At 35.4% G+C, this 27928-nt stretch overlaps 1 pseudogene; it reads right to left on the bottom strand.

The window, feature by feature from the left end:
- The window catches only part of LOC103018906 (40S ribosomal protein SA-like), a 97965-nt pseudogene extending 70365 nt beyond the window's left edge, over positions 1-27600 (bottom strand).
- Between the last annotated feature and the right edge of the window lie 328 nt (positions 27601-27928).

Below are 27928 nucleotides of genomic sequence, written 5' to 3'. Positions count from 1 at the left end.
AAAAGCAATAAAGTTTTGCTATAGTGTTGAAAGGGGGAAGAATATAGAAAATCATTCACCAACCTGAACCCCACCTATTGGTCCACCATGGAGATTTGTCCATCAGATATGATGAAAGTACAAGGGTGTAAGGAAACTAAGATTGTAGGTATAGAATAGGTTTTTCTTCTTCAGGACCCCTGATCACCATATACTCTGTATATAACATCTACATGAAACTCATAATTTCCCAGGTCCACCATGGAATTTTAACTCAGAATGCTACTGCTAATGTGCCTCTTTCTGCTGAGAATACCTTCTCCCTACCACACACTTTTTAGCTACACCTTCATCCACTTGTCAAGCTTATATTCACCCTTCAATCTTACCTTTGGATCTTTAACATTTACCTCTTATGGGAGGCCTGCTTTGTCACCCCAATGTAATTAATCCATTGTCCTACAGTGATATATTAGTCCGACATTGTATACAAAGTTGAATAGGTAACCAATAAATGTTGTTGAAGTTGAATTACCAACTTTCCCAAGATATATTAATTATATATGATTGAAAGCATGAATTGAGAAGGAAACTTCGTTACTCGTAATTTTATTATTGTCTTAGCCTGACTGGTCTATACCTGAAAATTTATCCAAAAAAATTTTTTTTTTAAAAAAGAAGAGTTGTGTTTTTGTTTTACAAGGGGAAGAATATCTTGAGAGCCCTCATCTTTTGACAAGTGATAGGTCGAAAGAAAGCATTTAAGACATTTATAGAAACAGCATCTTCACCAAAATGATACTTAAAGAAACCAGTAGTACCCAAACTAGAACAATAACAACAGCATTTTAACTGTGCTTGTTATCATTTATTCTACTTTAATGAAACTTAATAGGAAGCTAATACTTATGTAAAGTATCATTATGCCTACTTTATACAAAGTAAGAGGCACAATGTGACAAAGACTTGTTCACCTACATTTCTTTTATTGCTCTTCCTTTAATATTAGAACTCCTGGTTTCTAGCTGAGCACAAATCCCCATTCCCGACCCCAGTTAGGCTCTTCCCAGCCTACCTAGTTATAGTTTTGACTAAGCGATGAAATTCTGACCAACGCAATGTGAGCAGACATGAGTATTTCCAGCTCTGCCCTTCAAATATATGCATTTTGAGTGTCTTCTGTGTTTCTTTTTCCTGCTGACTGGCAAAGTGAGAGGTGAATGGATGCAGAGATAAAATCAACATACAGAAGATGGCAGTCATTTTACCAGTCCTGGAATGTTTACCTCGGGACTGCTACATTAGAGAAAACTGAATCTAGCTGGTTTAAACTCCTTTGTTTATGGATCTCAATGTTACAAAAGCTTTTTATAAATCAATACCAACAAAACAGAGAATATTGTTGTAAAGAAACACTCTCTTTCAACATGCATTGCAGTTATTCAGAGAGTAGTCACATGATCAGAAATTTTGGCCGCCAGTCTAATGCTTAGGCTACTACAAACACAGTATTTCTACAGTGAAGTTCTAGTTTAAAAAATGCATCTATTCTTTTAGTGAATACTCATTAAATAACTTATGTATTATTTACTGTGCCAATCAAGTAATTATAGGGAGTATAACAAATTTAACAAATTCGGTTAGTTTGGAATTATATTGTAAAAATTGATTTGGGGGTGGGATTGTTTTTCTGTTAACGATCATTGCCTAGTGTATTTTGGACCCGGTATTTGAGAGATAAAATGATGCAAAAATGTGTCATTGAGAAGGACCTGTCTCATTCAGCCTTTTGTATCATATCCTCTTGCTTCTCCTAATTAGTGGAATATTTTATACATATGTGTGTGTGTGTGTGTGTGTGTGTATTGTTGTTTGTTTATAGATATTATTGAAAGAATAGGACTCAGAGCAGGTGGGGAAGAATGAGTGGGTTAAGGGAGTTAAGAATGGATAAGAGCTTAACAGAATTTAACAGGCAGGATTGATGGATTGGCAGCCATATCATCACTCCCAGGCACACTCAATTTGAAGTTATCAACACTGGCTGAAGGTAGGAAATTGTAAAATTAGATGACATGAAATAAAAACCTTCTAATCTTGGAAATGCTTTTCATTTAACAAAATTAACCTTCTTTTTAATAAAATTTTACATCAAAAAGTTATTTTCATATATCAGGTCAAAGAGGCTAGTTAAAATTTAACAAACTATCATAATTCTAATAGAATATGAATAGTTAGGAATGTTGTTACCAGGCTCGGCTTCAAATAATAGCTTATAAATACAATTTTATACATATATTTAAAATTATTAAACTTATACTGAGCTATATTTAAGACATTAAGTATAGGGAGAGAGAAAGTTGAAAAGACATGCCTCTCTTCTGCTGTGGATGGCAAATGATTGGAAGAAAGTAACAAGTATACAAACTTGACAAACTGATGAGTGCTGTTGTTTAATGGAAAAAATGATCTTTCCTTTAATTGACAAATTATACATATCAGCATTACATTCTCAGAGGAATGTATGAATTTCCTTAACAGAGAAATTAAAAACTAAAATCTAGACTACATTTTTCTAAGATACAATAGGTCTCCTAACAATATTTGTCCGAAGAAATCACAGCACAATGACTTTAGAAATAAAATATGTACAGTCTACTAGAACATTGAGAGCCAGCCTGGGGAAATTTATAAGTTCTCTTTTAATGGAATAAATGCGTAAGGTTAAAATCAAAATAGTTCTTCTAAAGCAAGTTTGAGAAAACTCTGGGAATACATCACTGCACAACTAGGTTGATCATAAAAAATACCATTTTTAACATGCTCAGATGCACCTTAAAATGACTCAGTGGGTTGCAGAACCTAACACGTTTTCTTCCCAATTATTTTTGAAGGGTTCCTGACAGATGTTTTCTTTAAGAAAGAATGACAGACTGTCTTTTTTATTTTGTTTCTATGAGACTCTTATTTTTATCCTGTCATAAGAGGCAAATGGTGGGTCTTTGATTTGGGTAAGTTTTGTAACAGAGGCTCAATTTGCACAATTTAGGATACAGCTTTCTTTAATGTGTCAAGGATTGCGGGTTCCATGCTATTTCTATAAAAGATGTAGATTTAGTTATATATGTTAATGAATTCTATCTTGACAGTCTTAAAATGGTGTCAGCCATTGCTGGAGCAGACACTGTATATGATTTTGAAAGCCTTAGAAAACTCCTCAAGTATTATAAAAATTTTCCACCTAAATAATTTTCTCATGTAATGTTAAAATTTAACTATGAATAAAAATTAACAAACAAGTTAGATCAAATACTGCTACTATATGAAAATGGACATGTTATGTTAGAATATCTTTAGATTTGAAATGTAAAAGTTTGTTTTTCAATACTAAAAATATTATTCAAATGGTAACATAAAATACTGTTTTATAGTTTTGGAAACAGTTAATAAAATTTTGAAAATATGTATTCTAAATAGACATCTTATAGCTCTGCTTATAAAACATCCATTTTTGTCTGAATGTTTAAACTGACTAATGTCTGTCTAAATTATGTAAGGCATATGTTAAAATTATTAATTTGTTAAATTGCACACTGAATACTTCAAACCATTTGATTCTTTTAAACTCCTTTCAGTAGTTATCTAAAATACAATATTGTCTTTTTGAAGTTGTAGTCATTTATTTTCTAATAAGTTTTATTCTTCTGAACACTGATTTTTTACTTATTCTGATGAAAATTGTTGTTCAAGGTCCCTTCACTGCCTGGACTACTAAGCACATTCACTTCTGACAAATCATTTAAATGCCTTGCAAAATCTGACATGGTGGGCAGGAAAAAAACCAAAACAAAAAACTGTTGAGGAGAAGCTCTTTCAACATGGTACTTAACTTTGATAGTCAATATAGCACCTGTTCATTCATTCAAACAAACAAAAAACATGGAGAATTTAGATGAGACTGTGACATTTCCTGCATCTCGCTAGTTATTAATTTGGCTAAATTAAAGTTAAGCCAAACCTCATATGTACTAAATATACATACTTTCCCAGTATTTACCTAAATAAAGTAACTTATTCTGAAGGAAAAATGCTATTGAATATTTCTTTTAAAATATGTGGTTGAATTTCAGTTACTGCTGCTCACTCCCTCAGGCAATACCAAGGAGACATTATTAAAGGTAATGATTATTAAATGATAACTATATTGATTGTAAAGCCCTGAACAATGGGTAATTTCAACCTTGAATACAAACCCCATGTTTCTCTGACTGAGCTTCACCCAACCAAATATTCCTTCATGTAGCAGCTAGAAGGGAATGGCCAGCAATTAACGGATGTCACTGTTCTGGTGCATTACCTTCTGGTAGAAGATAAAGACATGACTATTTGGATAGTGATGCAGATGGCGGTGATAATGATAAAGATTAAATTTTTTTCACATATTTATCATGTGGGCACACAAAATAGCATCATAAACAAATCTTTTGAAAATTTAAGCATTTATAGCTTATCTAATAGGTTTCAAACCTTATAGAAAATAGAAACTTGACTACATGTTGACAAAAGGAAATAAATGGCCGTTGAGGACTTGAGGCTCAGCTGTCAGGGTCCCAGTTAATTTTTAACTTATTTGCTACAATAAGGTTTTGTTTTAATTCACCACAAATATGAATATTTTAACAAATAAAGTAGAATCTCAAAAGTGAATTTACCAGTCATAAAGTTCTTTTAAAAGTAATCTCATATGTATGAATAGCTTTTAAAATGCTGAAATATACAGATATTATCTATAGACTTTGCTTTTTCAATTGAGGCATTAGTTCTTCTGCACTCCCCTTCCTATCTTCTGTCCTTTCCCTGTTGCTAGATGCACAAGTGCACAATAATTTTTACACTACTATGACTACGTGAACATTGTGTAGAGTTAAATCCAGTGATATACGGATTACAACTCTTTTGCAAAACATTTGTTTTTTTCCTGGATTTAATCATGGCAACAATTGTTATTTGCTTTGTTTTCTAATTATTCCAAGTGTTTTTGCAGATGGGTAACATACTGATCACTAATTTTTCAAAATGCTCAAACATCTTTTCAGGCACTCAAATGTTCTATCATTTTTTCTTAAAAATTCTCTCATCCAAAAACAGTAGATTACACTTTCTTCTCAAGTGCGCACAGAACATTCTCCAGGATAGATCACATCTTGGGTCACAAATCACGACTCAGTAAATTTAAGAAAATTGAAATCATATCAAGCATCTTTTCTGACCACAACGCTTTGAGATTAGAAATGAGTTACAGGGAAAAAAACGTAAAAAACACAAACACATGGAGGCTAAACAATACATTACTAAATAACCAAGAGATCACTGAATAAATCAAAGAGGAAATCAAAAAATACCTAGAGAAAAATGACAATGAAAACACGGTGATCCAAAACCTATAGGATGCAGCAAAAGCAGTTCTAAGAGGGAAGTTTATAGCTATACAAGCCTACCTAAAGAAACAAGAAAAATCTCAAGTAAATAATCTAACCTTACACATAAAGGAACTGGAGAAAGAAGAACAAACAAAACCCAAAGTTACCAAAAGGAAAGAAATCATAAAGATCAGAGCAGAAATAAATGAAATAGGAACAAAGAAAACAATAACAAAGATCAATAAAACTAAAAGATTGTTCTTTGAGAAGATAAACAAAATTGAAAAACCATTAGCCAGACTCATCAAGAAAAAGAGGGAGAGGACTCAAATCTATAAAATTAGAAATGAAAAAGGAGAAGTTACAACAGACACCGCAGAAATACAAAGCATCCTAAGAGACTACAATAAGCAACTCTATGCCAATAAAATGGACAACCTGGAAGAAATGGACAAATTCTTAGAAAGGTATAACCCTTCAAGACTGAACCAGGAAGAAACAGAAAATATGAACAGACCAATCACAAGTAATGAAATTGAAACTGTGATTAAAAATCTTCCAACAAACAAAAGTCCAGGACCAGATGGCTTCACAGGTGAATTCTGTCAAACATTTAGAGAAGAGCTAACACCCATCCTTCTCAGACTCTTCCAAAAAATTGCAGATGAAGGAACACTCCCAAACTCATTCTATGAGGCCACCATCAACCTGATACCAATACCAGACAAAGATACTACAAAAAAAGAAAATTACAGACCAATATCACTGATGAATATAGATGCAGAAATCCTCAACAAAATACTAGCACACAGAATCCAGCAACACATTAAAAGGGTCATACACCATGATCAAGTGGGATTTATCCTAAGGATGCAAGGATTCTCCAATATACGCAAATCAATCAATGTGATGCACCATATTAATAAACTAAAGAATAAAAACCATATGATCATCTCAATAGATGCAGAAAAAGCTTTTGACAAAATTCAACACCGATTTATGATAAAAACTCTGCAGAAAGTGGGCATGGAGCGAACCTACCTCAACATAATAAAGGCCATATATGACAAACCCACAGCAAACGTCATTCTCAATGGTGAAAAACTGAAAGCATTTCCTCTAAGATCAGGAACAAGACAAGGATGTCCACTCTCATCACTATTATTCAACATAGTTTTGGAAGTCCTAGCCATGGCAGTCAGAGAACAAAAACAAATAAAAGGAATCCCAATTGGAAAAGAAGTAAAACTGTCACTGTTTGCAGATGACATGATACTATGTGGGAGGCATGCAGTCTTAGCCGGAGGTAACTCCTGGCGGAGATAGTATGTCTCTCACAAAAAGCAAAGTCACTTAAGGGCTCTGCCCCCTTGACTTGGAATACATTCTTTGTTCCAGGCCTGAGGGATGTAAAAGAGATTAGCAAAGCTATCTCAGGCCAGGAGACCTCAGGGAACTGAGAGTCCTGGTTGTTCCTTATGGCTGGGGGCTGTGCGTGCCTGGTTAAGGGAAGATCACGCTGAAGGATGGTTGTTGCAAACTTGCTGACGTCCATGGTGGTGACTGAACTGAGACGATAAGCAATTCTATGGGTTCATTGTCTAATAAGGAGTTCCTCTTCTGTATATATAAGATTCAGTAGATTCTAAATAAAGCACCTTGCAACCATCAGTTGTCTTGGTCCTTCTGATCCCATACTCGTGGTGCTATTCAGTCCCTTACCCCTCTCCGTCGGGACCTGGAAGACCCTCTGCGGTGGCTGGACTGTCGCAATACTATACATAGAAAATCCTAAAAATGCCACCAGAAAACTACTAGAGCTAATCAATGAATTTGGTAAAGTTGCAGGATACAAAATTAATGCACAGAAATCTCTTGCATTCCTATACACTAATGATGAAAAATCTGAAAGAGAAATTAAGGAAACGCTCCCATTTACAATTGCAACAAAAAGAATAAAATACCTAGGAATAAACCTACCTAGGGAGACAAAAGACCTGTATGCAGAAAACTGTAAGACACTGATGAAAGAAATTAAAGATGATACCAACAGATGGAGAGATATACCATGTTCTTGGATCGGAAGAATCAATATTGTGAAAATGACTATACTACCCAAAGCAATCTACAGATTCCATGCAATTCCTATCAAATTACCAATGGCATTTTTTACAGAACTAGAACCAAAAAATCTCAAAATTTGTATGGAGACACAAAAGACTCCGAATAGCCAAAGCAGTCTTGAGGGAAAAAAATGGAGCTGGAGGAATCAGACTCCCTGACTTCAGACTATACTACAAAGCTACAGTAATCAAGACAGTATGGAACTGGCACAAAAACAGAAATATAGATCAATGTTACAGGATAGAAAGCCCAGAGAGAAACCCACATACATATGGTCACCTTATTTTTGACAAAGGAGACAAGAATATACAATGGAGAAAAGACAGCCTCTTCAATAAGTGGTGCTGGGAAAAATGGACAGCTACATGTAAAAGAATGCAATTAGAACACTCCCTAACACCATACACAAAAATAAACTCAAAATGGATTAAAGACCTAAATGTAAGGAAAGATACTATAAAAATCTTAGAGGAAAACATAGGCAGAACACTCTGTGACAGAAATCACAGCAAGATCTTTTTTGATCCACCTCCTAGAGTAATGGAAATAAAAACAAAAATAAACAAATGGGACCTAATGAAACTTAAAAGCTTTTGCACAGCAAAGGAAACCATAAACAAGATGAAAAGACAACCCTCAGAATGGGAGAAAATATTTGCAAATGAATCAACAGGCAAAGGATTAATCTCCAAAATATATAAACAGCTCATGCAGCTCAATATTAAAGACAAACAACCCAATCCAAAAATGGGCAGAAGACCTAAGTAGACATTTCTCCGAAGAAGGCATACAGATGTCCAAGAAGCACATGAAAAGCTGCTCAACATCACTAGTTATTAGGGAAATGCAAATCAAAACTACAATGAGGTGTCACCTCACACCAGTTAGAATGGGCGTCATCAGAAAATTTACAAACAACAAATGCTGGAGAGGGTGTGGAGAAAAGGGAAGCCTCTTGCACTGTTGGTGGGAATGTAAATTGATACAGCCGCTATGGAGAACAGTATGGAGGTTCCTTAAAGAACTAAAAATAGAATTGCCATATGATCCAGCAATCCCACTACTGGGCATGTACCCAGAGAAAACCATATTTCAAAAAGACATGTGAACCCCAATGTTCATTGCAGCACTATTTACAATAGCCAGGTCATGGAAGCAACCTAAATGCCCATCAACAGATGAATGGATAAAGAAGATGTGGTACATATATACAATGGAATATTACTCAGCCATAAAAAGGAAAGAAATTGAGTCATTTGTTGAGACGTGGATGGATCTAGAGACTGTCATACAGAGTGAAGTAAGTCAGAAAGAGAAAAACAAATATCGTATATTAATGCATGCATGTGGAACCTAGAAAAATGGTACAGATGAACCAGTTTGCAGGGCAGAAGTTGAGACACAGCTGTAGAGAACAAACATATGGACACCAAGGGGGGAAAGCTGTGGTGGGGTGGGGATGGTGGTATGCTGAATTGGGTAATTGGGATTGACATGTATGCACTGATGTGTGTAAAATTGATGACTAATAAAAGCCTGCTGTATAAAAAAATAAAAATTAAAAAAAAAACTAATACTAAACTTTCTTTGGGTTATTTGTGTGAAAATGTGTTAATATAAATGTTTCAGACATTACATGAAATTCCTAAAAATCTTATATGTTCTGGTATAATGTTATAAGTCATAATCCTAGTTACTACTTTAAAATGTATATCTCAGAAATAACTAAATTTCCTTGTCAATTGCATTATTATGAACTTTCATCAAATCTTTAACCGTGGTCAATTTTAAGTGTTTTGTCATTTACAGACAGTTCTGGGTGTACTCTGATGCTTTTGCAAAAATGTTCCTATAAAAGGGTTTCATCTTCAAGGAATTCATGGAAAAGACTCTGACAATACACGTTTCTGGTAACTGACTGTACTGCTGAACTGAATGAATAAGCATTTTCAGAACTCTAATGGAAAACTGATGTATTCATAAAAGTGCTAACAAAAGATCAAGATAAAAAAATTAATTTCATGGGACTGAGTGAACTGATCTGGATGATTACAGTTTTTGTGACTTTCTCTTTGAATAAAAAAAAAATGTTAAAAAAAAAAAAGAAATTCTCTCTCTCCTTGTTCTTTTATTTCTTCTCCTCCTGCACTTCCTCCTTCCTTTTCTTTTATAAGACATATTCTTCCCACAGCCCTCTTTTTCTACTGTCTTATGGAAGGATTCACTTTAAGGTCAGGGGACTTTTCTTTTTCTACATCCTTATCCCATAACCTTATTTTTGCTTTCCTGCCTTGTTTTCGTGGTGTGTACTCTTCACAACTTTACCCAAAAAAATGAAACATGAAAGAATTTTTTAAAATTTTTGATGACTCATTTCTGAAAATGCCTTGATTTATCCTTATCCTTGAGTTATACTTTGATTGGTTGTGGAAATCTTAGGCTAAGAAGCATTTTTCCTTCAGATATTGAAAGCATTACACCTTGCTTTTCTAATAGTCAGGTTTGTTCCTGAGAAGATGGATGCCATTTTTCAATTGCAAAAACTTCTCAGACTTTTTTTGTAACCAAGGTGTTCTGAAATTTTACAAAATTTAGTGTGTGTGTGTGTGTGTGTGTGTGTGTGTGTGTGTTTGCATGTGGCAGACCATTTAATGATGTAAGAACTAATGTTTGGGAAACATTTGTGTATTTTTCTTTTATAATTACTTCCTTTCTGTTTGTCACTTTTTAAAATTCTTTTGTTTTTTTCTTTTCACCACATGTTCCTATTGTCAGATGTTCGAACTCCTAAATTTTCCCTCTTCTTTTAGTCATAAAGTATTTCAGAGTAACTTCATTGACTGTGTCTTCCAACTTTTTCATTGCCTTTATATTTTTACCATTATTTTTCTTTAATATTTTTAAGTTCTAAAAGCTAATTCTTATTACTATAATGTATCTTTATAATATCATACTGTTCTTTTTTCACAAATATAATATTATCTCATAATTTGCAGTGATTTAAAAGACCACTTGAACGCTTCCTATGCTTCATCTCTTTTGTTAAATCTTGTTTCTGTGAATGTTGATGTTGCCATTGTTTTATTGTTGAGGTTGCTTTTATCTGTCTCTTTGATCTTGGAGGCTTTTCTAAGTCCCATGATTATTGACTCTCCATTCCCATTTATTTATGTAATTATCTTTAAATTTTTATTGGAGTATAGTTGATTTACAGTTAGTTTCAGATATTCAGCAAAGTGAATCAGTTATACATATGCATATATCTACCCTTTTTATCCCATATAGAACATTACAGAGTATTGAGTAGAGTTCTCTGTGCTGTACAGTAGATCCTTATTAGTTATCAATTTTATATTTAGTACTGTGTATATGTCAATCTCAATTTCCTATTTATGCCACTCCTTATCCCCTGGTAACTATAAGTTTGTTTTCTACATCTGTGACTCTACTTCTGTTTTGTAAATAAGTTCATTTGTACCCATTTTTTAGATTCCACATATACGTGATATCATGTGATACTTGTCCTTCTGTGTCCGACTTACTTCACTCAGTATGACAATCTCTAGGCCCAGCCATATTGCTGCAAATAACGTTATTCTGTTCTTTTATATGGCTGGCAATTTTATATTCCATTGTATATATGTATCATATCTTCTTTATCAGTTCCTCTGTCGATGACATTTAGGTTGCTTCCATGTCCTGGCTATTGTAAATAGTATAAATGAACAGAAGGGTGCATGTATCTTTTCGAATTATGGTTTTTTTCCAGGTATGTGCCGAGGAGTGGGATTTTGGGGTCATATGGTAGTTCAATTTTTAGTTTTTTAAGGAACCTCCATACCGTTCTCCATAGTGGCTGTATCAATTTACATTCCCACCAACAGTATAGCAGGGTTCCCTTTTCTCCACACCCTCTCCAGGATTTATTGTTTGCAGATTTTTTGATGATGGCCATTCTGACTGGTGTGAGGTGATACCTCATTGTAGTTTTGATTTGCATTTCTCTAATGATTAGTGATGTTGAGCATTTTTTCATGTGCTTTTTGTCCATCTGTATGTCTTCTTTGGAGAAATGTCTATTTAGGTCTTCTGTTCATTTTTTGATTGGGTTGTTTGTTTTTTTGATATTGAGCTGCATGAGCTGCTTGTATATTTTGGAGATTAATCCCTTGTTGGTCTCTTCATTTGCAAATATTTTCTCCCATTTAGAGGGCTGTCTTTTCATCTCATTTATGGTATCCTTTGCTGTGCAAAACGTTTAAGTTTAGTTAGATCCCATTTGTTTATTTCTATTTTATTTTCATTACTCAAGGAGATGGATTAAAAAAGACCTTGCTGCAATTTGTGTCAAAGAGTGTCCTGCGTATGTCTTCCTCTAAGAGTTTTATAGTATCTGGCCTTACATTTAGGTCTTTAATCCATTTGAAGTTTATTTTTGTGATGTTCTTAGGAAGTGTTCTAATTTCATTCTTTTACATGTAGCTGTCCAGTTTTCCCAGCACCATGTATTGAAGAGACTGTCTTCTCTCCATTGTATATCCTTGCCTCCTTTGTCAAAGATAAGGTGACCATATGTGCAAGGGTTTATCTCTGGGCTTTCTATCCTGTTCCATTGATCTATATTTCTGTTTTTGTGGCAGTACCATACTATCTTGATTACTGTAGCTTTGTAGTATAGTCTGAAGTCCGGGAGACTGATTCCTCCAGCTCCGTTTTTCTTTCTCAAGATTGCTTTGGTTATTCAGGGTCTTTTGTGTTTCCATACAAATTGTGAAATTTTTTGTTCTAGTTCTGTGAAAAATGCCATTGGTAATTTGATAGAGTTTGCATTGAATCTGTAGATTGCTTTGGGTTGTATAGTCATTTTCACAGGATTGATTGTTCCAATCTAAGAACATGGTATATCTCTCCATCTCTTTTTGTCATCTTTGATTTCTTTCATCAGTATCTTATACTTTTCTGAGTACAGGTCTTTTGCCTCCTTAAGTAGGTTTATTCCTAGGTATTTTATTCTTTTTGATGCAATAATAAATGGGATTGTTTCCTTAATTTCTCTTTCTGATCTTTCATGGTTATTCTATAGGAATACAAGAGATTTCTGTGTATTAATTTTGTATCCTACAACTTTACCTAATTCATGGATGAGCTCTAGTATTTTTCTGGTGGTATCTTCGGAATTTTCTATGTATAGTATCATGCCACCTGCAAACAATGACAGTTTTACTCCTTCTTTCCCAGTTTTTGTAGTTCCTTTTCTTCTCTCGTGTTCTCCACTTAGAGAAGTTCCTTTAGCATTTGTCATAGAGCTGGTTTGGTGATGCTGTATTCTCTTAGCTTTTGCTTATCTGTAAGGCTTTTGATTTCTCTGTCAAATCTGAATGAGATCCTTGCCAGGTAGAGTAATCTTGGTTGTAGGTTCTTCCCTTTCATCACTTTAAACATATTGTGTCACTCCCTTCTGGCTTGTAGAGTTTCTGCTGAGTAATCAGCTCTTAACCTTATGGGAGTTCCCTCGTATGTTATTTGTCATTTTCCCCTTGTTTCTTTTAATAATTTTTCTTTGTCTTTAATTTTTGTTAATTTGATTACTATGTGTCTCAGTGTGTTTCTCCTTGCATTTAACCTGCCTGGGACTCTCTGAGCTTCCTGAACCTGGGTGGCTATTTCCGTTCCCATGTTAGGGAAGTTTTGAACTATAATCTCTTCAAATATTTTCTTGGGTCCTTTATCTCTCTCTTCTCTTTCTGGAACCCCTATAATGTGAATGTTCGTGTGTTTAATGTTGTCCCAGTATTTTCTTAGGCTGCCTTCATTTCTTTTAATTCTTTTTTCTTTATTTTGTTCCATGGCAGTGAATTCCACCATTCTGTCTTCCAGCTCACTTTTCCATTCTTCGGCCTCAGTTATTCTGCTATTGATTCCTTCTAGTGTGGTTTTCATTTCAGTTATTTTATTGTTCATCTTTGTTTGTTTGTTCTTTAATTCTTCTAGGTGTTTGTTCTTTAATTCTTCTAGATCTTTGTTAAACATTGCTTACATCTTCTTGATCTTTGCCTCCATTCTTTTTCCGAGGTCCTGGATCATCTTCACTATCATTATTCTGAATTCTTTTTCTGTAAGGTTGCCTATCTCCACTTCATTTAGTTGTTTTTCTGGGGTTTTATCTTGTTCCTTCATCTGGTACATAGTACTCTGCCTTTTTATTTTGTCTATCTTTCTGTGAATGTGGTTTTCATTCCACAGGCTGCAGGATTGTAGTTCTTCTTGCTTCTTCTCTCTGCCCTGTGGTGGATGAAGCTATTTAAGAGGGTTGTGCAAGCTTCCTGATGGGAGGGACTGGTGGTGGGTAGAGCTGGGTGTTGCTCTGGTTGGCACAGCTCAGTAAAACTTTAATTCACTTGTCTGCTGGTGGCAGGGGCTGAGTTCCCTCTCTGTTGTTTGTTTGGTCTGTGGTGACTCAGCACTTGAGGCTTCAGGCTCTTTGGTGGGGCTAATGGCAGACTGCAGGAGTGCTCATACCAAGGAGTACTTCCCAGAACTTCTGCTACCAGTGTCCTTTTCCCCGCAGTGAGCCACAGCCACCCCCATCTCTGCAGGAGACCCTCCAACAGTAGCAGGTAGGTCTGATTCAGTCTCCTGTGGGGTCACTGCTCCTTCCCCCTAGGTCCTGATGCACACACTACTTTGTGTGTGCCCTCCAAGAGTGGAGTCTCTGTTTCCCCCAGTCCTGTTGAAGTCCTGCAATCAAATCCTGCTAGACTTCAAAATCTGATTCTCTTGGAATTCCTCATCCCATTGCCAGACCCCCAGGTTGGGAAGCCTGATATGGGGCTCAGAACCTTCACTCCAGTGGGTGGACTTCTGTGGTATAATTGTTTTCCAGTTTGTGATTCACCCACCCAGCGGTAATAGGATTTGATTTTATTGTGGTTGTGCCCCTCTTACTGTCTCATTGCATCTTCTCCTTTGTCTTTGGTTGTGGGGTATCTTTCTCGGTTAGTTCCAGTGTCTTCCTGTTGATAATTGTTCAGCAGTTAGTTTGATTCTGGTGCTCTCGCAAGAGGGAGTGAGCACACTTCCTTCTACTCCACCATCTTGAACCCTAGGAGGCTTATTAAATAGAAAAACATGGATGCTGTTTGAATCACGAAGATTTTCCTCATTAGATGTGTGGCCCTGGGTCAAAGTCCAGCCTGATCTGCCAACCTGCCCAAGAATCAAAATTTGATAAGTTTTTAGTCACCAACACATAAAAATGGACTACAGACTGCATTATGCTTGCTAAACTATATATTATTTAAAAGACCGATAAATTCATTCATTTAAAAATATCTATCAGGTATATATAGCCTGTTCAAAGTACAATATTAAACACTGAGAATGCAGCAGTGAAGGAAGTAAATATTCTCTCCTTGTCTGGATCTGCAGTAAGCTGAATAATGCAACCTTCCCCAAGATATCCATGTCCTAATTCCCAGTACCCTGTGACTATATTACTTTACATACCAAAAGGGAATTTGCAGTTGTGATTTAGTTAAGGATCTTAAGTTAGAGAGATTATCTTGGCCTATCTGAGTGGGCCCGATATAATCTAAAGAGTCCAATATAAGAGGGATGAGGAGTTCCCTGGCCATTCAGTGGTTAGGACTCCGCACTCTCACTGCCAAGGGCCCAGGTTCGATCCCTAGTCAGGAAACTAAGATCCCACAAGCCACGCAGTGCAGCCAAAAATAAAAGCATGACGTTATTAAAACCAAAAACAAAAAAGAGGGATGCAGTAGGATTAGATTCAGAAGAGGTGATGAGATGATAGAAGCAGAGGGAGAAAAGATGTGACAAAGTAGAGGTAAGAGTAGAAAAGGCCAGCTGTGAACCAGGAAATAATAGGCAGCCTCTAGAAGCTGTGAGGACATGGAAAGGTCTCTCACATAGAACCTCCAGAAGGAACATTGCCCTGCAGAAACCTTGACTTTATCTCACTGATACTAGTTTTGAACTTCTTACCTCCACAACTATAAGATAATAAATGTGTGTTGTTTTAAATCACTACACCTGTGACATTTTGTACAACAGCAGTTAGAAACAAATATAGAGATTATATTCTAGCATGATCTTAAAATTTTCACACTTGGAAAGTGATAAAGTCATCAGTCGCAGAAGCTGTTAGCTATTCTCTCAATATTCATTTTCTCCTCTTTCTGAGTACAAAGCTGGACAACATTTCCCAGCCTCCCTTGTGTACAGGTGTGGTCACATGACTACGTTCTGGTGAACGGAATGTGAGCAGAAGTGATACATCCGTTTCTAGGTCAGGTATTTTATGAAGGAGATGTGCCTCCACCACAGTGTTTGTTTTTTCTTTCCATCTGTATGCAAAGGATGCCAAGAGGTCCCAGGAGATGACAGAGCCACAGAGACTTGGGGCTGTTATCTAAGAAAGAAATCAGATGGAATTGTGTTTGCTCTATATCTTTCATACTGTGAGGTTCATCTCTTCTAATAGCTAATTTCATCCTAAGTAATACAGAAATTATTACTTTGAAATAGGGTGACACCACAACAACAGCAACAACAAAACATGGCACTGGCCTCAGTGGTTAGGTGTCGGGCAGGAGAGATGGACCTTTTTTTATAGTGACAAAAAAACACAAATATCGTCTCATAGAATCATTTAGAGAGCATACTAAGGACTTACTGCGGGTAAATCTAGGACAACTTTTCTCAACAGTGACACTTGTCATTTGGGGCAGGATAATTATTTTTTGTGAGAGTCTGTCCTGTGCATTGCAGGACATTTAGCAACATCCCTGGCCTTTACCTGCTAGATGCCAGTGTACCTCTCATAGTATTGACAATCAAGAATGTTTTCCAATATTACCAGATGTCCCCTGGAGGACAAAATTGTCCCTGGTTAAGGACCATTCTTCTGGGGAAACTGACAGAAAGAGCCAAAATGTTTTGTTCTTACAGTAGATAAATACAAGAATGTAAAATGAGCTCAGATGAGAATTAGCTGGTTTAAAAACATAAATAAAGAGAATATACTATCTTTATTTGAGTTCCACAGTCTTACAAAACCAGTCTAACTTTAGATTCCAAAAGGTAGAAGGTATGGATGCAAATGTATTGAGTTAAAATAATTTGTTAAGACTTCTTCAGATCAACCCTGCAGATCAGAGAAAGGATGTTTTTTCTTCTTACCAAGGCCTTTTTTTCCCAAGGGGAATGAAAATACTAAGAGAAAGAAAGGGGGAGAGAGACATAAACAGATAGATATAAAAATAAGGCTATAAGAAAATCTTATCTGTGTCTAAGAAAGAACTTTGAGTATCATCACAAACATATGATGTTAATAGATTAGAATTCTACTAAGTTTTTAGGTGATTCATTGCCAAGGAAAACAGAAGACTTGTGACTATAAAACAATTCTAAGGCCATCAAACGTGCACAGACAGAAAATAGGCTAAAAAAGGAAGTCAAGTGGAGCATATTTATCTAAACCAACGTTAGATGTCGCAATGTATGATAATACACTGAGAAGGATATTATAGAGGCAGAGCTAATGGATAGGCACAAATAGATAAGGGAGTTTTTTTCCCGCCAGATAATCAGGGGTCTGATCAGAGAATACCTTTAACCATCTGAAAAATGGATCTTCTTGGTGCTTACGCAGCCAGATTCCATCACCGCTGGGATTCCGTTTCTTACCTTTTCCAAATGGGAAGGGTGGGTTGTCTGTTTTTGGTTGTGATTCTCTTTTTCCTCCACCAAGATATATTAGATATGGGGGTGGGGTAGATGTATATAATTTTTTCCTGTAAGTTATAGGATTCCAGGCTACAAAAGCTGTGCATTGGCCAAGCTATCTTGGACAATGAGCCAGACGCATTAACTGGATGGGGTTATTTTCTATTTGGGGATGTGGATAATATTTTCCCTGAGTAAAACGGGGATTAGGGATATTTAGTAACCAAAAGTGATGATCGTTGCAGAGAATATTAGTTGTCCCTAAAAATCTTTTTGTCCTCCTAGCACTTAACTAGGTCACCTTCTCATCTTTCCCTGGGATTAAGTAGGTTTTGTGACTGAGCTCTAGCAAATAAAAAGTGAAGAGCAATGGATGACCTTTCCAATAAAATACTTTTAGAGAACAGATTCCTCCTCAGTACTCTCTTTTTTCAAGTGAATATTAACGATATCTTATCAATGGTGGAATCCTTGGATTATTGTACAGAGAAAACCCAACCATGAAATGACTGCTTTGGGCTATTATATGAGGACTTTAAAAAATACAAAAATGAATCTCTTGTGTTTGAGTTGTATGTTTTGTGTCTATTTTTTTTTTTACAGTAGTTTATTACTAATAATGTTATCTTACCAATGGTGGAATCCTTGGATTATTGTACAGAGAAAACCCAACCATGAAATGACTGCTTTGGGCTGTTATATGAGCACTTAAAAAATACAAAAATGAATATCTTGTGTTTGAGTTGTATGTTTTGGGTCTATTTTTTTTTACAGTAGTTTATTACTAATAATGTTTATAATTGTGTAGTGGAATCATATTTTAGAAATAGTGACTTTTCATTCCTAATAAAAATTAAATACATAGCAAAACATTCTTCTTCCGTCTTCCCTCCCTCGCACCCTCCCTCTCTCTCTATCTCTCTCTCTCCCTCTCTCTCTCTCCCCCTCAATCTTGTACACACACACACACACACACACACACACACACACACACACACACACACAGAATTTAAGCACCTAGGCCTTTCTGTATTTAAGGATTGATATCCAAGGATCAGAGTCTGAGATACAGTAGCAACACGTGACTCACATGAATGATGCCTAAATCAATAACAACCTGTGTTCTGCTTACACTGAAGTCAGTGGATCACACATGACACTGGGTATCCTCATGCAAAAAACAACATTGAGGACAAGATGCTCCTCAACCATCCCCTTTATAACCAATATGCTTTGTAATCTTGGACACTTTAAATGCAATCTATGGGCAAGGAGAATTCTTAAATGACAAATTTTAATTTCTACCACTGTAGTGAAAGAAGAAGCAAAATGAAGAAATAAAATTATTTTTGGTTTTGACACACTAATTTGAAGATGTATATTCACTTTAGTTGTTGCCTAAGTCACACAATTTCTATATTATTATATTATCTTAATATATACTACTTTTTAGAGAGTTAAAGACAAAAAGAAATTTCAATTTAGCAAACTTATATCCTTACGGAAATGGACATGTCAACAGAGGGTCATTTTATGCACATAAATTTGAAAGGCCACCTTAAAGCAATTAGTAAAAATCCTCTATTTTAATAGCCTTTTAAAATAGCTCCAAATGTTTGAAATATATTAGTGATAGGAACCAAATACACTATTTCAAACATAGAATTTGCAAATAAGCATAAAGTTAAATTTATACAATAAAAATATTTCTGTGACATAAGTTTCCCTTTTTCGCTACAACTTTTGTCCAGCTTATAACTGAACTGCAAATATAATTTACATTTAATATTGTATATATTGTCTCATTCTGGGGAATGTGTAAGAATACTAGTTTGAATGTAAGATCATAAATATATATGTCTTTTCCATGTGAACTCACAATCATGGTGGCCTGTATACCCCCCCCACACACACCCAACACACACATATACACACACACAGATATTTGCAATAGCTTTTATGCAACCTAACTCATTTTTAACTTTTTTGCTCTTATTACAGGTGAAAAAGGTCATTGCTAATCACGACCAATATATAAAACTTTCATTGACAATACCTTTAAATTTACAAATAAAGTTATTTTCATACACATTTTTCTGCATATACCAACTATAAAAATACAAATTTAAAAAGTTAATCTTTCAGAAGTAATTTAATGGTAGATCATTAATCCATTTGAGATGGCAAAAATCTTCTGAACTTTGTCTTTTTGTTTGGCAGACTTGCTTAGTAGTTGGTAAGTTTTTAATATGGGATAAAAGTAAAAAGACTACAGTTCACTTATTACTGCACAGTGATACATTTTATATGCCATGTTATAGTCAGTCTCTTTATGGGAGTAGCTTTGTTATTTGGCTTTAGCTCTGAAAGACCTGAATGCCCCCAATATCCATTTCTCATAACTAGAAAAATAGAATTTAATTTGGTTCATGTTTTCACCTCCTCCCTGACCATATAGATTGCATCCATAGGTGACCCTGATCATATTCGTCCGCTGTTTCAAGATTCCGTAGGACAAACTGGCTTATGGCTCTTAACTAACTCTTCCTTTGTTCTTTGTGCCTTCTGAAATCTAGGTCACATACTCAATTTGTTTTATGAAACCACCAACCTAACTCCCAACTAAAATTCTATAATTTTATATCAGTTCATTTTCAGATGTTGCCTTTTCAGGTTTGACCTATAAAGTTAGATGTCAAGCACTCAATTATTTCTTCATATCCACTAAAATCTGGTATTGCTGAATTCTTCTTTGAAGATTTCTTTCTGACACACAACTGTCTTTTATAAGTTTATTTCAGATTATATAACATTTAAAATTACTATAGATATCCAAGGACAAGGGCTTTGGTCCTTTAAGGTGTGATTCTTTTTTTTTTTTTCTTTTTGGCTGCGTTGAGTCTTCATTGCTGTGCTCAGGCTTTTCTCTAGTTGAGGTGAGCGGGGGCTACTCTTCGTTGCGGTGCGTGGGCCTCTCATTGCGGTGGCTTCTCTTGTTTAGGAGCACGTGCTCTAGGCGCGCAGGCTTCAGTAGTTGTGGTTCGCGGTCTCTAGAGCGCAGGCTCAGTAGTTGTGGTGCACAGGCTTAGTTGCTCCGCGGCATGTGGGATCTTCCCTGACCAGGGCTCAAACCCGTGTCCCCTGAATTGGCAGGTGGATTCTTAACCATTGTGCCACCAGGGAAACCCAAGGTGTGATTCTTTACGTTAACTAATCTACAAATATATTTCAGAGTAACATATCTATCAATTATCCAACAATAATATAAAATTTATTCTTTTTGTTATTAAATTTAGTACTGAAAAGTTAAAATGATCTTTGAGAGGTGATTTAATTAGCAATTTAATGTTTTCTTTTTGAATTGTTTAAAAATTTTAAATCATTATATATAATCAAACACATTATTTACTAAAAAATAAAGTCTTTTTGAAACAATCCCCCAAATTAGGTCTAGATAAAGCATTTGGTTTGCGGTCTTTTAAAAAGAGAAAGCAGAAGTTTCTAGTAAATTAAAAATAATTTGAATGCCCTGGAATGTCAAAATCTTCTATCATTAAAGATCCTAATTTTTAAATTTTACACATTACCTAAGTATGTACAAATCGAAATTAATTTTAAGATAGAAGTAAAGTATATCACTTTATAAAACATCTGCAAATCTATTAATAGAAATTTTTCAGTCATGTAATTGAGAATTTTAAAATTTCATTATTGATCTTCAAATTGCACTTATAACCTACCTCACCTAATAAAAAGCCCATGTAAGACTTGCTGATTTCTTTGTTTTTTAGCAACATTAGATATAGCTCAAGAGAGTTCTGTACTTCTGCCCTTAGCTTGAACTTGACCTATTCTAAATTTAATATAGTTAATATTTATTAAATGAGAGGGTGGATGAGTACTTGTTGCACTTAGACTGAAGTATCATAACTCTTTTTGATTACTATTTATGTGAATTACTGATTCTTTGAAATAAACGTGTTCTTTTAAAATATTATGTTATTGGTATTGTTTTCTCTGACTCATCTGGAACAGGATTGCCAAAGCATCTCCTTCTTAGATATCAGTTATTTTCTTTTTTATAAATTTATTTATTTATTTATGGCTGCATTGGGTCTTCATTGCTGTGTGTGGGCTTTCTCTAGTTGCAGCAAGTGGGGGCTACTCTTCATTGTGGTGTGCAGTCTTCTCACTGTGGTGACTTCTCTTGTCGAGAAACACGGGTTCTAGTCATGCAGGCTTCAGTAGTTGTGGCTCGCGGGCTCTAGAGAGCAGGCTCAGTAGTTGTGGCACACTGGCTTAGTTGCTCCGTGGCATGTGGGATCTTCCCGGACCAAGGATCGAACACGTGTCCCCTGCATTGGCAGGTGGATTCTCAACCACTTACCACCAGGGAAGTCCCTAGATATCAGTTATTATATTTTAAACATGAGCTTCTATTTCATCATGCATTCATATCTGCAAGACCTCAAAACAAAATGTGGAATGCAAAGTTACCAGGATTTCTTTCTCCTTCCCTACTGCATCATGCTTTGAAATGAAAAATTTTAGAATGGTTTCCCCATTGAGATGACATTGTTGGTGACAACAAAGAGAATCTTGAAGCTCTAGTTCAGGAGGCTTTTTTGTTTTCAGCTTTATTGAGATATAACTGACAAGTGACATTTTGTAAGTTTATGGTGTACAAAGTGATTATTCGATATGCCTATACCTTGTGAGATGATTAGCACAATAAGGTAAGTTAACACATCCATCACCTCATATAGTTACCATTTGTGTGTATGTGTGTGTGTTGAATATAAGATCTACATTTTTAGCAAATTTCAGGTATACAATACAGTTTTCTTAAATATCGTAACCTTGCTGTACATTACAACCCCAGCATTTAGTCTTCTTATAACTCAAAGTTTGTACCCTTTGACCAACATCTCCCCATTTGCCCCAGCCCCCATGCCTTGGCAACCACCAACATACTCTCTGTTTTTTTGTTCAACTTTTGTAGATTTCTAGGAGGCTTTGATAAGGCATCTTCTTACTACCTCTCTAAATATCAGCACGAACATGGTATTGACCTAGAAAAATAAACTTTGATCACTTGTTGATAATTACATATAATTAGATATACTGACTTGTTATCTGACAGGGTTTGTATACTAAGACTAGCACTGGTGAGGAACTTTTCTCTCAAAAAGTCCGATATCCTATGGGGGGAGTCATATCTGACATTTCATGAGTTAGTGAGCCAGGAATACAATTTGCACATTTAAGGGTTGGGTATGGAAGGCAAGGAACATGCCTTTATGTCTTGTCTCTGTGTCTCTATAATTCCTTACTTGATCTAGATAAGAGCTCAATGCACAGGTGAAAAAAAATACAAACAGCAGAACAAAATAATTAAAAATTGAAAATCAAAACAAACATTTGTTTTTGTGGCTTACCTAGGATCAGCTAACAGACCACTCAGGCATACAGAATTTGAAGACAAACTGGTTTATTCAGAAGCAAAATAATGTATTTCTTGTACATAGAATGACAATGATAGAGATATTGTCAGGTGGGATTTTAATTTATTCCCAGTATAAGTAACAGATGTATAATCAGTACTGAGCTGAGAGATGGTCACTTTGTCAACTCATTCACGTTTGAATACAATAATGCAATAATGCAACCCATCACAACAGGTACTGATTACAGATAATTACATAGGGTGGATGCATTGGGCAGATGCATTTTAATGGGTGAACCAAAGATGGATAACACCTATTTTAAAAATATAAGAAAGTAACGTTTACTTTTTAAATGAGGAAACAATATATTTAGAAATTAGTCTTTTCCTTCAACCCCAACTCTAGTTAATGTCTCCTAAATTTTTACGAGTAAAATAGAAGGAAAGTGTTTTAAGTTTCAGTGATAGGACTTGGAAGCAAAACTAAAACTGATGGTAGGTTTAAATGGAAACAATAACTATATTTCTTATTTAAAAAAATGTTACTCTTAGCTGTAGATCACCAGATTTTTGTCCATAATATCATTGAGATATTTTTAACTGCGTGTTGATTTTTTTCAACAGCTCTTATTATTACTATTTAAGGCTCCAGAGACAGTGTTTTTATAAATCTGCATTCATAGCACAGAAATCACTGGACTGCACAAATCACAATCTTGCTTTTGTTGAGATAAATATGATTTTTCATTGGTACGAGTTACAGATGGCCTCAAGAAAATTACAGGTGTAATGTGCTTAGAGAAGATATGAAATGAGTAGAAATCATCAGTTATAAGCATAAGTGCAGTACATGAGTTTATATACTTTGCTAGTTTTATTTATTTATTTTTTAACATCTTTATTGGAGTATAATTGCTTTACAATGTTGTGTTAGTTTCTGCTGTATAACAAAGTGATTCAGCTATATGCATACATATATCCCCATATCCCTTCCTTCTTGCGTCTAGCTCCTACCCTCCTTATCCCACCCCTCTAGGGGGTCACAAAGCACCGAGCTGATCTCCCTGTGCAATGGGGCTACTTCCCACTAGCTAACTATTTTACATTTGGTAGTGTATATACATCAATGTTACTCTCTCACTTCGTCCCAGTATACACTTCCCCCTCCCCGTGTCTTCAAGTCCATTCTCTACGTCTGTGTCTTTATTCCTGTCCAGCCCCTAGGTTCACCAGAACCTTTTTTTTTTTTTTTAGATTCCATATATAAGTGTTAGCATACGGTATTTGTTTTTCTCTTTCTGACTTACTTCAGAGTATCACAGACTCTAGGTCCATCCACCTCACTACAATAACTTAATTTCATTTCTTTTTATGGCTGAGTAATATTCCATTCTACATATGTGCCACATCTTCTTTATCCATTCATCTGTCAACGGACACATAGTTTGCTTCCATGTCCTGGCTATTGTAAATAGAGCTGCAATGAACATTGTGGTACATGACTTTTTTTGAATTATGGTTTTCTCAGGGTATATGCCCAGTAGTGGGATTGCTGGGTCATATGGTAGTTCTATTTTTAGATTTTTAAGGAACCTCCATACTGTTCTCCATAGTGGCTGTATCAATTTACATTCGCACCAACACTGCAAGAGGGTTCCCTTTTCTCCACACCCTCTCCAGCATTTACTGTTTGTAGATTTTTTGATGATGGCCATTCTGACTGGTGTGAGGTGACACCTCTTTGTAGTTTTGATTTGCATTTCTCTAATGATTAGTGATGTTGAGCAGCTTTTCATGTGTTTGTTGGCAATCTATATATCTTCCTTGGAGAAATGTCTAGTTAGGGCTTCTGCCCATTTTTGTATTGGGTTGTTTCTTTATTTGATATTGAGCTGCATGAGCTGCTTGCATATTTTGGAGATTAATTCTTTGTCCATTGCTTCATTTGCAAATATTTTCTCCCATTCTGAGAGATGTCTTTTCATCTTGTTTATGCTTAACTTTGCTGTGCAAAAGCTATTAACTTTCATTAGATCCCATTGGTTTATTTTTGTTTTTATTTCCATTTCTCTAGGAGGTGGGTTAAAAAGGACTATGCTGTGATTTATGTCATAGAGTGTTCTGCCTATGTTTTCCTCTAAGAGTTTAATAGTGTCTGGCCTTACATTTAGGTCTTTAGTCCATTTTGAGTTTATTTTTGTGTATGGTAATAGGGAGTGTTCTAATTTCATTCTTTTACATGTAGCTGTCCATTTTTCCCAGCACCACTTATTGAAGAGGCTGTCTTTTCTCCATTGTATATTCTTGCCTCCTTTATCAAAAATAAGGTTTATGTGTGTGGGTTTCTCTCTGGGCTTTCTATCATGTAACATTGATCTATGTTTCTGTTTTTGTGCCAGTTCCATACTGTCTTGATTACTGTAGCTTTGTAGTATAGTCTGAAGTCCAGGAGCCTGACTCCTCCTGCTCCATTTTTCTTTCTCAAGATTGCTTTGGCTATTTGGGGTCTTTTGTGTTCCCATACAAATTGTGAGATTTTTTGTTCTTGTTCTGTGAAAAATGCCATTGGTAGTTTGATAGGGATTGCATTGAATCTGTAGATTGTTTTGGATAATATAGTCATTTTCAGAATGTTGATTCTTCCAATCAAGAACATGGTATATCTCTCCATCTGTTTGTATCACCTTTAATTTCTTTCATCAGTGTTTTATAGTTTTCTGCATACAGCTCTTTTGTCTCCCTAGGTATTTTATTCTTTTTGTTGCAATGGTAAATGGGAGTGTTTCCTTAATTTCTCTTTCAGATTTTTCATCATTAGTGTATAGGAATGCAAGAGATTTCTGTGCATTAATTTTGTATCCTGCAACTTTACCAAATTCATTGATTAGCTCTAGTAGTTTTCTGGTAGCATCTTTAGGATTCTCTATGTCTCATGTCATCTACAAACAGTGACAGTTTTCCTTCTTCTTTTCCAGTTTGGATTCCTTTTATTTCTTTTTCTTCTCTGATTGCTATGGCTAAAACTTCCATAACTATGTTGAATAATGGTGGTGAGAGTGCGCAACCTTGTCTTGTTTCTGATCTTAGAGGAAATTGTTTCAGTTTTTCACTGTTGAGAACAATGTTGGTTGTGGGTTTGTCATATATGGCCTTTATTATGTTGAGTTAGGTTCCCTTTATGCATACTTTCTTGAGAGTTTTTATCATAAATGGGTGTTGAATTTTGTCAAAACCTTTTTCTACATCTATTGACATTATCAAATGGTTTTTCTCCTTCAGTTTGTTAATATGGTGTATCACATTTGTTGATTTGCGTATATTGAAGAATCCTTGTATTCCTGGGGTAAACCCCACTTGATCAGGGTGTATATTCCTTGTAATGTGCTGTTGGATTCTGTTTGTTAGTATTTTGTTGGTGATTTTTGCATCTATGTTCATCAGAGATATTGGCCTGTAGTTTTCTTTTTTTGTGACATGCTTTGCTAGTTTTAAACAAAGAACTTTTGCTCACTGTATTTCCAGCAAAGATTGAAGGGTAAAATGTAGTGTGGCCCCTTCTTTGCTGTCATAGATAAGAAATGCCTACTAGAAGATTAAAAAGATAAGTGTTTCCAGTTTGATTGGCATACATTTACTTTTTAATTTGTTATAATATTTTAGGATTTATAAATCTTTTTATGTGTGAATTTTTACTATCCTTTAAATATCTTTATATATGTAATATAGTAAATACAAAGTTTTATAGGTAAAATATAATGAATATAAAAATATAAAATATTTTAATAAATACAAAAATATAAAATATGTAAAATATAAAATATTTTATTCGTGAATTTTTCTGAATTATATATTTTGGTATGTTAAAAATTACATTGACAAAATAATTTTTGTGTAAATTCATGGGTGGTGTCCATAGATTATCTGTATAACATTGGGACTATTTCTAGATATTAGTCAACCAGACATGTTTCTTCAAAAAGCTTATTTTACAACTGAATAGACTTTCTTATAATGCAGTGAACTTGCCAATATCTAAATGCAAATTGGTGCAGCATTTTTAATCTCTATATTCAGGCATCACAAAATTACTTTTGACTCATAATTAAACATTTGTTCTAAGCAACTGAACCCCTTCTCTTTAACAAAATAACCAACTTGCTGCACATATTTGAACACTGAGAACTGGCTTCCTAAATTGGGTCTGATATCAAGACATTCCCAGGCTTATCAGAGAACACCTGCATAAAATTTATTTTAACCATTACTCTCTTAAGCCACTTGACAAATATTCAGATTATGAAATATATTCATACTAATATAATTGAAAAACATTTAGTTATTAGTAATTATGACTGATGCTAAAGAGGTAAATTATATAGAAGAAAGACAAGTGGAAAACTCAGCTCAGTTTGTTCAACATATTGGGCCCTGTTATTCCTCATAATTTCCTAATTGAGTAAGAGAATTAAGTCATGTAAAAAAATAAAATGTCATATATTCTTAACAGCTCAAGTGAGAATCATAATCAAAAATTGACAGCCTAATTTAAAAAAGAAAAATGTTATTGGCCACATTTTTGGCACCACGGACTGGTTTTGTGGAAGACAATTTTTCCACAGACCGGAGGCTGGGGATGGTTTCGGGATGATTCAAGCACATTATATTTATTGTGCACTTTATTTCAATTATTATTACATCGTAATATATAATGAAATAATTATACAACGCACCATAATGCTGACAGGAGGCGGAGATCAGGCAGTAATGCGAGCCATGGGGAGTGGCTGTAAATACAGAGGAAGCTTTGCTCACTTGCCCACCACTCACCTCCTGCTGTGTGTCCCAGTTCTTAACAGGCCACATCACAGACTGGTACCAGTCCATGGCCCGGGGATTGGGGGCCCCTGCTATAGGCCATGCAGTCAGCAGGCAGTGGAGGTAGAATTCACAGCCAGAGATGCCTGTACCGAGCTCATGATTTTCTAGTTACAAGTTGCAGCCTCCCCAGGAGGAGCAGTGCAGAGATAATTAGAACGAGAGTATATTATAGAGCAGTGGTCCCCAAACTTTTTGGCACCAGGGACCAGTTTTGTGGAAGACAATTTTTCCACGGACCTGGGAGGGGGGAGGGGAGATGGTTCAGGCAGTAATGCGAGCAATGGGGAGTGATGGGGAACAGCAGATGAAGCTTCACTTGCTCACCTGCCGCTCA

Source organism: Balaenoptera acutorostrata, chromosome 1 (assembly GCF_949987535.1).
Source record: "Balaenoptera acutorostrata chromosome 1, mBalAcu1.1, whole genome shotgun sequence".
NCBI classification, from domain to species: domain Eukaryota; kingdom Metazoa; phylum Chordata; class Mammalia; order Artiodactyla; family Balaenopteridae; genus Balaenoptera; species Balaenoptera acutorostrata.
Note: the sequence above shows the minus strand (reverse complement) of the source record. Positions and strands in the feature narration are given on the sequence as shown.